We start from the raw sequence: 13,068 nt of genomic DNA, 5'->3' as shown, positions 1-13,068 counted from the left end.
GAAGTGATGTAACGGCAGAGTCCGCATTGCAGCAGCTGGCGATGAACGGGGCACAAGCAAACGAAGATAATAAACGTAGACACCTGAGAGGGAGAAAGTACACCAGCAGCTGGAATGACGCGCAAGGTCACGAGTTACTATTATTTTAAGATGGAAGAGAACTGGATAGGTTCAGCACTGCCAGAAGAATCCAGAGCGAAGGAGCTGCTGATGGAAGAGGGAGAGGCAGGTAAAAATTAAGAGAGCAAGGACGAAAATGCTGAGGAGAAATTAAACAAGGCTAGAAGGAGAAATACTTTCAGGGAGAGTTCTCACCTGATGGCTTTGAATCTTCCTCATGTTGGAAATTAGGTCATATACTAGAAGTAAGAGGAGGGCACCCAGAGTCGGCGTCCCGACTCTGGACTTCCGGCTTAGATCATGATCTCACGGTTCCTGAGTTCAAGCCCCGCATCTGGCTCCATGCTCCCGGCACGGAGACTACCTAGGATTCTCTCTCCCTCTCTCTCTCCCCCTCCCCCACTCCCTCTCAAAATAAATAAACCTAAAAAATAAAAGTACAGGCAAAGGTGGTAGAGTTCAAGATTTGAAAGGATAAAAGGAGGTTTGGTTGAATAAAATCTATTCATTTAAGTTCATTTAATACTTTATTATCTCAGATTATTAAAACATACATAGCTTTATCTTCATGATTGCAATATATTTACACCAAATCCTTAGCTGTGGGGGAAAAAAAAATCCCAATTCCAACATTATTTTTCTGAAAAAAAGATTTGTCTTATGACAATCGGCTTTATAACATACTTTCTAGTAAAGCCCCATGGGCACTGATTATTTTAAAAATACATTAAGTGTACCTACACTCAATGTTCACTATGTCTGAATGTTGTGTGAAAGAATTAAAAACATGAAGTTGAAGAGGGGGATGCAAAAATAAAATGACGTCAGGACTAGAATACATCTGCTAGGCACTTTCACATACACGGTACTGGTTCAACCAGATGGTTAACCCAGGAGTGAGTACAAGGGATTGTTATAGGTACTATTTGAGGATAGCATCCTAGATCTGGGCACTCTAAGGAGAAAGAGAGTGGTGGGAAAGAACATAAATTAAACCCAAGACTTACCCATTCACCTCCTTAACAACAACCCTGAATTTCTCTTGTATGTAAATGGCCAAGCTGCCATATGCAAATGTCTTCTCAATGAACTGAAAAATTCTAATCTGCAAACAGTTCTCTCCCGCATCCCAAGTAATTATATGTGTTATAGTTTATAAAGGTAAGTGATGAGGAAGAAAGGTGAAACGGGAGAATAGAAAAACGTTAGATGTTTGATAATCAAAAGGGCAACCTCCTCTTGAAAATCATTGAATCACCATCATAATATAACAGCACTTTGTGGTTTACAGAGCACATTTCTTTATATATCCATCCACACAGTCACTTTTTAGTAAAAAGGCACATTGGAGAGGAAAAGGATTTGTTCCCTAGTTTCAGTCATGATCCGGTTAAAGTAGTCAGACTGCATAAATAAATAATTGCAATGTAGTGTTTTAAGTGCTATAAATAGAAGGGACCAACTACAACTTGAAGGGTTGAAGCAAGATGAAAGAGAGCTTCAGAAAGAGGCCACCTAAGCAGAGATTTTCAAGATTTCAGAAGTTTGTGAGGAGAGGAGGGAGGGGCTGTGGAGAGAAATCAGTAGCAAGAGCAGACGTTCCAGAAAGTGGGAACGATACGTACAAAAATACAGAAGCACGGGGAAGGTGTGACATGCTCAGAGAACAGCAGAGAGTAGCAGCAGCAGTTTGACATCATGAAGCATGCTCACAGTCCCGAGGATGGATGAGATTTTAGAAACAGGCAGAGGGAAGATGGGAGGGGGCCAGCTGTGTCATCTGTGTCCAAAGAGGGGTACGCAGAGTATATGTGCTTCACTTCAGGGAGAGTAAAAAAACCTAAGTATGACAAGAAAATCTTACATTAAAAATAATAAAGAAAGCTGAGGGAAAGCGTGTTACACGAGGAAGTCGAAAGGAAGAGAATGGAACCATGACGAAAGAGTAAAGCCAGTAATAGAAAAGGGCCGTAAAGGAGCGGGTTAAAAAATGAGCGGTGTTTTGGTACACAAGAGTAATGCACACACATATGAAATTTCACTTCCTTCCTAAAACCCTACTAAAACAATGGCAAAGAAATTTTTTAAAAATATTGGGGTGCCTGGGTGGCGCAGTCGGTTAAGCGTCCGACTTCAGCTCAGGTCACGATCTCGCGGTCCGGGAGTTCGAGCCCCGCGTCGGGCTCTGGGCTGATGGCTCGGAGCCTGGAGCCTGTTTCCGATTCTGTGTCTCCCTCTCTCTCTGCCCCTCCCCCGTTCATGCTCTGTCTCTCTCTGTCCCAAAAATAAATAAACGTTGAAAAAAAAATTTTTTTTTTAAATAAAAAAAAAAAAATTAACTCACAGGGATGACAAATGGAGAGGAGGCAGCATAAAGCTTTGGAAACTAGACAGTAAGTGGACAAACACTAACTGATTAACAAGACCCAAGAAAAACCAGATCAGACACTGACAGTGAAGGAAACTGAGGACCAATTAGATGCACACAGCAAGATCCTCCAAGATCAGAGAACTGACAGTACGAGATAACTCTGGAAGTAGAACTGGTTGAGTGGAAGATAAAGCTGAAGAGATATTCCTAGAAAATAGAATACAATAAGAAATGTGAAAGAAAAACAAAAATTAGACAACCAGTCCATGAAATCCAATATACAAGTAACTAGCAGTTAAGAAAGAAAGAACAGAGAAAAGAAGTAATTCAAGGCAACTTCCCAAACTGAATGACAGGATTTCTAAAACTGAAAGGGTCCAATGAGTTCCCACCACAAATAGCTGAAAACAGACCCACATCAAGACACAATAGCTACATCTTTCAGAAAAGTGGAGATGAGCAGATTTTACAAGCTTCCGGCGGAGACAGGTAATGGGCCATTTGGAAAGGATCAATATTGGCCACGAGAAAGAAGAAAATCCTGCCATTTGCGACAACATGGATGAACCTGAGGACATTAAGCTAAGTGAGATAAATCCCATGAAGAAAATACCGTATGATATCACTTATATGTGGAATCCCTGAACTCATAAAAACAGAAAGTAGAATGGTGCCTACCTGGAGCGAGGGGCACAGGGAGATGTTTAATGAACAGGATAGTGATTATAGATAACAATACTATATTATAAACTTCAAAGTTGCTAAGAGACTGTATCTTAATTGTTCCCACTAGGGGGAAAAAAAGTGTTAGCTACACTACAGTGGTAGTCATATTACAATATACAAATTTATCAAGTCAACAAGTGGTACAACTTAAACTTACACAATGCTATATGTGAATTATATCTCAATAAAAATAAATTTTAAAAAAAGAATCAGGAATCAGGATACCTGTGGACTTCTCAACAGCAGTTTTAGAAGCCAGAAGCTCTGGCCTAACTGCACTACGTAAAATCATGAGGTATTGATTACAGTGTCAATAGAAGTTGTTTGGGGTGTTAAGAGCCTGTTCTGGAGAATTACATTGTCAGCTGCAATGACAGAAAAACATTACAGAGTAGTCAGCCAGATCAAGGAGCTTGAGCCAGAATGTAAATCAGTACAGTACCTCCTTCATGGAAAAAGTCATGCTTTACGGGAGAAGCAAAAAAGAAAGAAAGAAGCAGCTGAACCAATCACTGTTAGTTACATAGTAAAAATTGTGAATTACGTGAAGCGTAATGTGTTAAACTGAAGATGTAATTATCTTTATTATGCAATAATCTGTAAGCAGATCATAAGCAACCATCACTGTTGTGCTGCAGTATGATGGCTACCGAGGGAAAAGGTCTGGGAGGATGCTAGACCACAGCACGAATCTCAGCGATTGTGCACGACAATGAGCTGCCCTGGCCGAATGCTACAGAGATGTGAATTCAGCCCCCTAACTTGCTTAAGTATTTGGTATTTTTAATAATCTCAGTATTTCCAGTTTGGGACAGAATGCTCTTAAAGATACATCCTTGGGCCTTAGACATATTTTAAATCATTTTTAATAAAATCTATTTAAAAAGATTAAAGGTCCTAATAATTATTGTTCTTACTTCAATTAGTATTTTCAAATATGGCTTAGGAACTACTTTTTACCTTTGGATACCACGACTAAAGTTCACATATTATTATCATCTGATTTTGTCTTTTGTGAATTTAAGTCCCAAAATCAAAATAATAAAGCGGATGTCTTTTACACTTAACGTATCTTTGGATTTCTTATTTTAAAAACTCTGTTCTCTCCAAATTGATTTATTTGACAAATTAAAGGAGTTCAGCCGTTATACATTAAATGCAAATAAAATGTATTAATGTGCATATACATATGTGTGTATACATATATGTACATATACACATATACACACACATATATATACATATGTACATACGTTTGGTGATTTATGTACATTGAGCTGAGAAGAGGCAGACTCATGTTCTTAGAGAAAAACTGGTACAATGACTGTTTCAATATTTTTGTTTCTAGGTTTCAGTATCCTAGTCAATTAAGAACGAACATAACACACTTGATGGTAGAAATCAAGAAGCCTTGCAGATTGCTTCAAGTCCTCACTGTTCACAATATGTTCTAACTCCTTGGGTAACCACTGACTAAAGCCTTACATCCTTGTGTATTATATACACATCAATAGAGGAGCTGCTTTCTCCCATTCTAAAAATTCTGGTTAACCTAATTTTCCAGAGTTGTTCAACCTTATCTTCCCTGGCTAGATACTTAATCAGCTCTATACGCTCTCAGATTAGGTGACTGGCTATTTTTGAAGCATCATTAGGGAAAGACTGCACTTGAACCCCCATGGAAATGACCTTGCCATACTCTGTTGACAACTACAACAGCAGAACTCCTTGGATGCACAGCTCTCAATTACCGTGACATAACAACACATCCTCAAATTACTGGAAGACCGTCCCAGCCAGAGACCTCAAATTGAGGATGCGTAAGAATCCTCCAGAAGATCATCCTAGAGAATGAGACAGCTTCCACCCAGGACCCATGGAACAAGATCTAAGTGGCAAGAACCAAAGACTGTCAGGCTTAAATCTGCATGCTCTCATTCCACAGCTCTTTTCTATCCTCTATGCTGGTTTCAACTTCTGAATTATTAACAGACACCTGCTATGTCTAATAACAATACCCTTAATATTGCTCTTTGTACCCCTAATCACTCCTTGTATGAATCCAATACCTGGCTACAATTTGCTCATGATTTCACTAAAATAATGCAAACAAGCTAATTATTGAGATTTTAGTCACTTTCTTTTGGGAGCAACTCCGCTCACTCCAGTTCCTGGGCAATCACACTCAACTACTAAGCAACTCCTGAAATAGTAAACTCAAAATAGTAAACAGGACAGGGAGCCCCTGTGATGTCAAACCTAGCAAAGTTTCTGTCTACACCAAAACCACACTTGGGACTTGGCTCTTTGCTTAGAAACAGATTTTTAAAAACCTGTTAATCTCAGCATGTGCCATACTGCAGTGCTCAAATGACTCCAGAGTCTTACATGTGCACAGCCATTTTTGCTTTGGATGATTCAATAACTAACCTTACAACAACAAAAAGTATACATAAAGAACTCACTTCAGTCCAACAACTGAGGCTCTCCGAACAGCCTCCTGATCAATGGAATTCTGGCAAGAGTGAAGATCTGGATTTTACAGAACAATGTCCTGAATGGCTGGATTTGGCCAAAATGAGGGGCTGAGAACAGTGAAAATAAACTCCGCCGATAATCAGATTGTGATATACCTAACAGAGTAGAGGAAATGTCAGTACAAAGGCACACAGGAAATAAAGTTTGCCTAAGGCAACACCACAGCTGCAGAATGACTAAAATGGCCCTTTTATGAGTGATTACCGTTCTCTTACCAGTGAGTCCCAGCTTTGCTTCACTCCTACTCTTGAAGAGAATGCTGAGATACCCAATTACCAAACAGACCCCATTTCATGAGAGTATCCAATCCAGAGCTGATCTACTCCCCCAGTCTTTCCTGAAGACCATGCAGCCCAAGCCCAAACCCTCCGAAGCCCTTGCCCACTCCCTCTTGCTCAGATACCTCACAGTTCCCAGATGTTCACTGTCATTTGCTACGGCAGACTAATAAACTTTGACTACCGGTGCATTCTTGATGGCCTTATGCCCAACAATCTCACATGAAGTTATAGTGCATTAAAGCAAACTGAAACAACACTTCCTTTCATTTAAATTGGGTACACTCTGAGAGCACATTCTAATTAGCCACACTATATTTTGCTTAAAATCCCTTGTCATATTAACACATTTGGCTCTTTTGATCGTCTGACAAATGAAATCTAGAAATTAACTTTTTTGTCAACAACACAAGTTTATTTTAAAAATTACTAAAATTACTAATTCTAGATTTGAGGGGATTTCTTGGCACTTTGGGGGAGGTTCCTGTGCTTGGCACAGGTATAGTCTCCAAGATACAGCAGTGAAAAAGAATGCCCTATCAGGAATTACTTTCAAGTTTCTTGGCAGCTCCAGATGCCAAGCTCCAAGAAATTATAAACCTTCTTGTAAACCTAGAAGTGAGTATCTCCCATCTACATGATCTCAAGCAATTCACGCTAAACTTGTTAGTTCTCACACTTCAAACTCATCTTCACCTTGTTTGGAGAAACAGCTATGCAGAATTTAACAAACTGCTGAGCTTGGAAGTCAGAAAGTAACTCTTGGTCCCTTCCTGTCTGTTCAGTTATAAGATTACAGTAACATGATCAAGTATCATTACATGTGGGGGTTTTCCATCAAAGTAAACTACTTACCAATCTTTTTTTTTTTTTTTTTAATTTTTTTTTCAACGTTTATTTATTTTTGGGACAGAGAGAGACAGAGCATGAACGGGGGAGGGGCAGAGAGAGAGGGAGACACAGAATCGGAAACAGGCTCCAGGCTCCGAGCCATCAGCCCAGAGCCCGAAGCGGGGCTCGAACTCACGGACCGCGAGATCGTGACCTGGCTGAAGTCGGACGCTTAACCGGCTGCGCCACCCAGGCGCCCCTCTTACCAATCTTTTTAAATCAACTTCTCAAAGTGCCATTTTTCTGAACATTAACTCTATAAAGTTATTTACAGTCACTGCATCTTGACTTCAAGAACTATATCTTAATATTCGTTGTCTATAATCATTTTTCTTCTCCTTAACATTCATGGTCCAAGAACTAAGAAACGCTAAAACCAGAAATCAATGCATAGTATTTTTCTCCCAAATGGTTGGTCTTTCTTGCTATTTCACATATCCACTAATTTATTTCCACTTGGCCCCAAATACTGTTTTCTTAAAAGTACTATTACATCAGGCATACGAATATACTCAAATGTTTCTTAAATATTCATATTATACTCCAAGTATTATTTTAATTATTCAAGATTGATGTTATTAAGACACCCTAAAAATGTCTTCTTCTCCCTTAATGTACATTCTACCTCGTCGACAACACTCTGTAATTGAAAAGATTGTTATGAATGCTCATTGTTGAACAAATGAACTGGATGGGATCTGAAGTCATTACATTACAGCTCTGTCTCTCACATGCAGAGGGTTTATTCTGTCATTAGCAACACAGCGTAAAACCTGAATTTATAAATAAAAATCTGGCCACAAAAGTTTTTCTACGTAAAGAAATCAATAGACTTCTACCCTCTCACTCTTCTCTTCTATTTTTGTTTCCAGTATCTTTAAAGATTAACATTTAACATTATTTAAAGGTTCTCATTTAAACTGGTGAAAAACGTAAAGGAATGGTAGCCTCATGTACTATTAACAGTATAAACTGGTACATTTTAGAAAGCAATCTGGAGTAGTGGTATTAAGTATGTATACTTCCTACACCAGCAGTTCCTTTCCTGATTGATTATATACCATAGGAAAGGTTTCATATAGTGTCAAAGGAGGACACTGTTGTGGAAGCAAATAGGGGCATACTATGTATACATCACCATACCATGTATACATAAGTAACACATGGTGTGTACATATACAGTATTGAGAATATCTGGTCAAAAGCAATGAACTGGGTCTACATATAGCTAAGCAAAAACATAACATTTTTAAGAGGAATGAGACTAAACCATACGCAAGCAATATTTTCATGGGTACAAGTATATAATAAAGATATTTAGATTAAAATAGGGGCTGAAAGGATCTATACTCAAGAAATCAGAATGAGAGGGCACCTAGGTGGCTCAGTCAGTTGAGTGTCTGACTCTTGATTCCAGCTCAGGTGATGATCCCAGAGTTGTGGGATCTAGCCTGGTGCCGCGCTGGGCGTGGAGACTGCTTAAGATTCTCTCTCCTCCCTCTGCCCCTCCCCTGCTCAAGCTCTCTCTCTAAATAAATAAATGAATGAAATAAAATGAAGTGAAAGAAAAGAAAAGAAAAGAAAAGAAAAGAAAAGAAAAGAAAAGAAAAGAAAAGAAAAGAAAAGAAGAGAAAAGAAAAAAGAACAGGAGTTGATTATAGTAGGAGAAGAGATGGAATAGAGACGGGAGAATGAAAAATAAAATATAGGACCTTGCACAGAGTGACAATGATAGTATACCATGTACTTAACAGTATTTTCAATTCAATTCTATGTACAGAAAAACAAGAAACAACCAGTTAAATGGAACTATCCCTACTCAAGTACAAAAATAGGGTTTCCTAGAATTCTGGGGAAAAAAATTACAGTGGGTAAAAAAATTAAATTTGGTATATGCCAAAGATAAATAAAATTAAGAAAATTTCAACAGAATTACATAGATATTTGGCAGTGTTAAACACAATAAAATTAACAAGGTCTGACTAGACTAAACTTACAGAAAGATCACACATTAGCACACAACAGAAATATCAACATTGGAGGCAAGAAGGGTAATTAGGAAGCCACCGCCAATAATCTAAAAGTTGAGTAACAAGTTCCAAAACTAAAATTTGCTATTTTCAATACATAAATAAACAGGAGTGGAATTAAGGAGTGATAAACTTACCTTGCCTAAGAACAGTTCCAAATGCAGTGCTTCAAACAAGTTAAAAACTGGCAAGAAGAAACTTCTCTATTCTTCCCTGTTTCTTTCCACTCACTCACTCACTCACTGCCCCAGCACCAATTACACATAAGGTAGAACTGGATAGGGTCTCACTGTAATTAGTGAAGATGTAACACCTAACCAGAAAGCAGAGGGCCACACAGAATAATGAAACGTGCAGCATATTTCAGAGTGGATGGGGGTAAAGGAGGGGCATCAGCTCCCAGTGAGTCTCTCCTTGAAAGGCAGGGCCGTGCCAGATTGGAGAAGCTGAAGTCTTGTAGCAATATTAACATTAACTAACCTTTTACATTTGACACTTTCATACCATTCCGTAAAAAATTACTCTATTAGTGGATTTACAAGGGCTGTGTTCTCCTAGTTCTTAAAGCAAACTCACTATTATCTGAAGGGAGGAAGCAAAGTTATTTCCCAGGAGTGGGAACTATATACCTTTGCCTCCAACTTTCCAAAATATCAGAAAGCCCATTTCTCCACAGGTGAATATTCAATAAATGTTGACTTCTTGGCAGGCAGACAAGGAATAGGATTCCTAGAAGAATATTATAATACGTAGCAAGCACTTTCCACAGCCAAGTACTATATTAAGCACTTAAGATAAATACATGTTAAAGTTCATGCCACACGTGCTCTGAAATTGTGTACAGAAAATATGTAATTTACATGTATATAGTTATATATAGCCAGCATGGCTCCATGTTTCTCTACAGAAATATTTATGTACACATACATAAGCACATTTTAAAATACATATGCAAATATGTGCACATAAATACATATATACACATATGTACATTTATATATCTGCATATATACAGTAGAGATATACACAAACAGATAAATATAGCTAACTATATGTGTGTATATGCGTGCATATATACACACCTATATGTATACACACACACACACACACACAGAGGAAGAAGATAATTTTAGTAATAATTAAGTTACTGACTGCCCACAGTACTATTTTAACTCAGTTATAAAAAAACAAGTATCAGTTATGTAGGTGACATAACTGATGACACAGACTGTCCTTTATGTGCAAGCATTGTTTAATAATGGCATCACAACAACACATTATTGTTATCCCATTTTACATAAAAGGGAACAGGGAATCCATAGTCACAATCAATGCTAGAGAGCAGCAAACCGGGACCTCAAACCCAGCAGTTTGAGTGCGGAAAGCATCTCCAACCATATGCTACATTGGCTCTGTTCAGGAAGTGTGACTACCAACTGTATTACAAATTGCTTCCGGTAAAATACTCTTAGGCAAGTTCACTACAGCAATAAATGGGTCATGTGTAAATGAATACACCTCCTCTACCTAGATGAGCTAATAACTAGACCATTCTTTGCTTATCATTAACACACACAGATTCAAACTCCCTCCTAACAACTTATCCGGCAATGCATGGAGTACAAGCTATCAGAAACTTTTCATTTAAAGCTGCTATTATCAGGGCACCTGGGTGGCTCTTTCGGTTAAGCATCTGACTCTTAGTTTCAGCTCAGGTCATGATCTCCCAGTTTGTGAGTTCCAGCCCCATATCAGCTCTGTGCTGACAGTGCAGAGTCTGCTTGGGATTCTCTCTCTCCCTCTCTTTCTGCCCCTCCCCTGCTCACTCTCTCTGTCTCTCTCTCAAAAATAAACTTTAAAAAAGTTAAAGCTCTACTATTATATTCTATGAACAAAAAGAGGACCAAGAGACCTTAAAACAAAAGACTACCCGAAGTTTCAAGTTTTATTTGTAGCATTCACAGATCTATGATCTTTTAGTTATATAAAACTAAAAAATAGCAAAGAGGTAAAAAAATTTAAATTGTGTATAAAAGCTATGATTTAACAAAGTATATACTTTGAGTGATTTGAAGCCAAGAGACAAGGCACAAAAGACTATACAAAAGGGGGGGAACATCTTATGATTATCAGAACTAGACTAATCCCAAAACATAAAGGTAGTGGGGAAAACCAATTTTCAAACAGGTCACAAAAGAGGTACAAATTTAGATTCTAACAAACTCTTAACACCTCCTACATGTTGGAAAAGCCTTGCTACTACTAATAAATCAATGTTTTATACCTTTAAAGAGTTAAATACTTCTAAATGACACCTGTCATACAAAACAATAGATCACATCATTTTGTGAAATAATCTGTATCATGTAACATGTATCAGGCTGATACAACTTTTGTAACTAAAGGCCTGTAAAACTGTTGTTGAATAGACACTGGAGAAAAGATCGATTGTGAGAAGACAGTTATAGGATCATAATGAAAAGTGAATATATTTTTATGACTGCAGAGCAGGTCCAGCACGCACTCCTGCAATGACAAATTCTCTCACACTACACATCACTGCACTTGCAAGACTAGCTTGGTGACTCTGGGTAACTTCTGTCTTCATTCCCACTATTATAAAGTACTTCAAGATGAAAACGTATACATATACTTTATAAATTTGACATCAAAGAATAAGAATACCTGCATGAAGGCCAACTAATTATAAATCTATTTTGAGTTTGAAGCACTGATCTAGATATGAAATGACCTATAAAGAACTACAAACACATAAGCTACTTCATCCTAGTAACCCACTTTTCCAAAACATATTAGCCACAGCTTCAGAGTTAACTTGGATTTAATGTTTGATTTCCTTCTTTAAGATGAATTAACAGCAAAAGTATTTAAACTGAGGATTTTACAAAAATGGTGTTCTTTGGCTTGTATTTCCACATTGTATTTCTCAGAACAGATCGATAATGAAAGTTACATGTAAGAAGTCTAAGATACTTCCAAAATAAAATGTGAGATAAGGAAAAAAGTTAAATAAATTAAAGAATATCTGGTGAGGAAGAAGTTAAAAGTGATGGACACCTAAGACCAATTAGAAACTTCACACCTGCAGGGGTGCCTGGGTGGCTCGGTAGGTTGGGCATTCGACTTAGGCTCAGGTCATGATCTCATGGTTTGTGAGTTCAAGCCCCATGTTGGGCTCTGTGCTGACAGCTCAGAGCCTGGAGCTTGCCTGGGATTCTGTGTCTCCCTCTCTTCCCCTCCTCCACTCCACTCTGTCTCTCTCTCAAAAAATAAATGAACATTAAACAATTTAAAAGAAAGAAAGAAAGAAAGAAAGAAAGAAAGAAAGAAAGAAAGAAAGAAAGAAAGAAAGAAGGAAAAAAAAAAGAAAACTTACACCCGCAAAATCTCTCAGAGATCTTTCCCCTCTCCTGCAAACTCTGGACCAAGAAAGAAAGCGGGTGAAATGAAAGGACATAAAGTCCAGAGGGATCTGCTTCCGTGCTTAGAAATTCTTAAACACTGGCCTAACCCCAGTCTCACCTTCAGCAGTGGTCCTCAGACCTTCACAACTTGTCAAACTCTGCGGTTTACCATTTACTCACAATCTGGCAATTATTTTATTTTTCCTCTTCATTTCACCTATCTAGTCAGTTATCAAATCCCTGCTCTCCAACCTTATTGCCATCCCTTGTTCATAGCATTTGCCTTCGGAATTACAAAAGCACAGATCTAACTGGCTCTTCACCCCTTAGTCACATATTAGATGACCTATTAGTATTATTAGTCAGGTATCAGCCACATATTAGTATAGGCAAGAGTTTATTTCTGGGCTCTCAATTCTGTCCCATTGGTCTGTGTGTCTATTTTCATGCCAGTACCATACTGTTTTACTATAAGTTTGTATGATAGACTGAAATCAGGAAGGGTGATGCCTCCATTTTTGTTCTTTTTCAGGATTGCTTTGGCAATTCGGGGTCTTTTGTGGTTCCATACAAATTTCAGGACTGTTTTTTCTATTTATGTGAAAAACACCATCAGAATTTTGACAGGGATTGCACTGAAACCATAGACTGCTTGGGTAGTATGACATTTTAACAATATTGATTCTTCC

The 13,068-nt window shown here is 38.1% G+C and overlaps 1 protein-coding gene across 3 annotated transcripts in view; it reads right to left on the bottom strand.

The window, feature by feature from the left end:
* CDK8 (cyclin dependent kinase 8) overlaps window positions 1-13,068 on the bottom strand; it is a 115,008-nt gene that overhangs the window by 58,996 nt on the left and 42,944 nt on the right. The window lies entirely within an intron of this gene.

Source organism: Leopardus geoffroyi, chromosome A1 (genome assembly GCF_018350155.1).
Source record: "Leopardus geoffroyi isolate Oge1 chromosome A1, O.geoffroyi_Oge1_pat1.0, whole genome shotgun sequence".
NCBI classification, from domain to species: domain Eukaryota; kingdom Metazoa; phylum Chordata; class Mammalia; order Carnivora; family Felidae; genus Leopardus; species Leopardus geoffroyi.
This window is presented reverse-complemented; position numbering and strand designations above follow the sequence as displayed.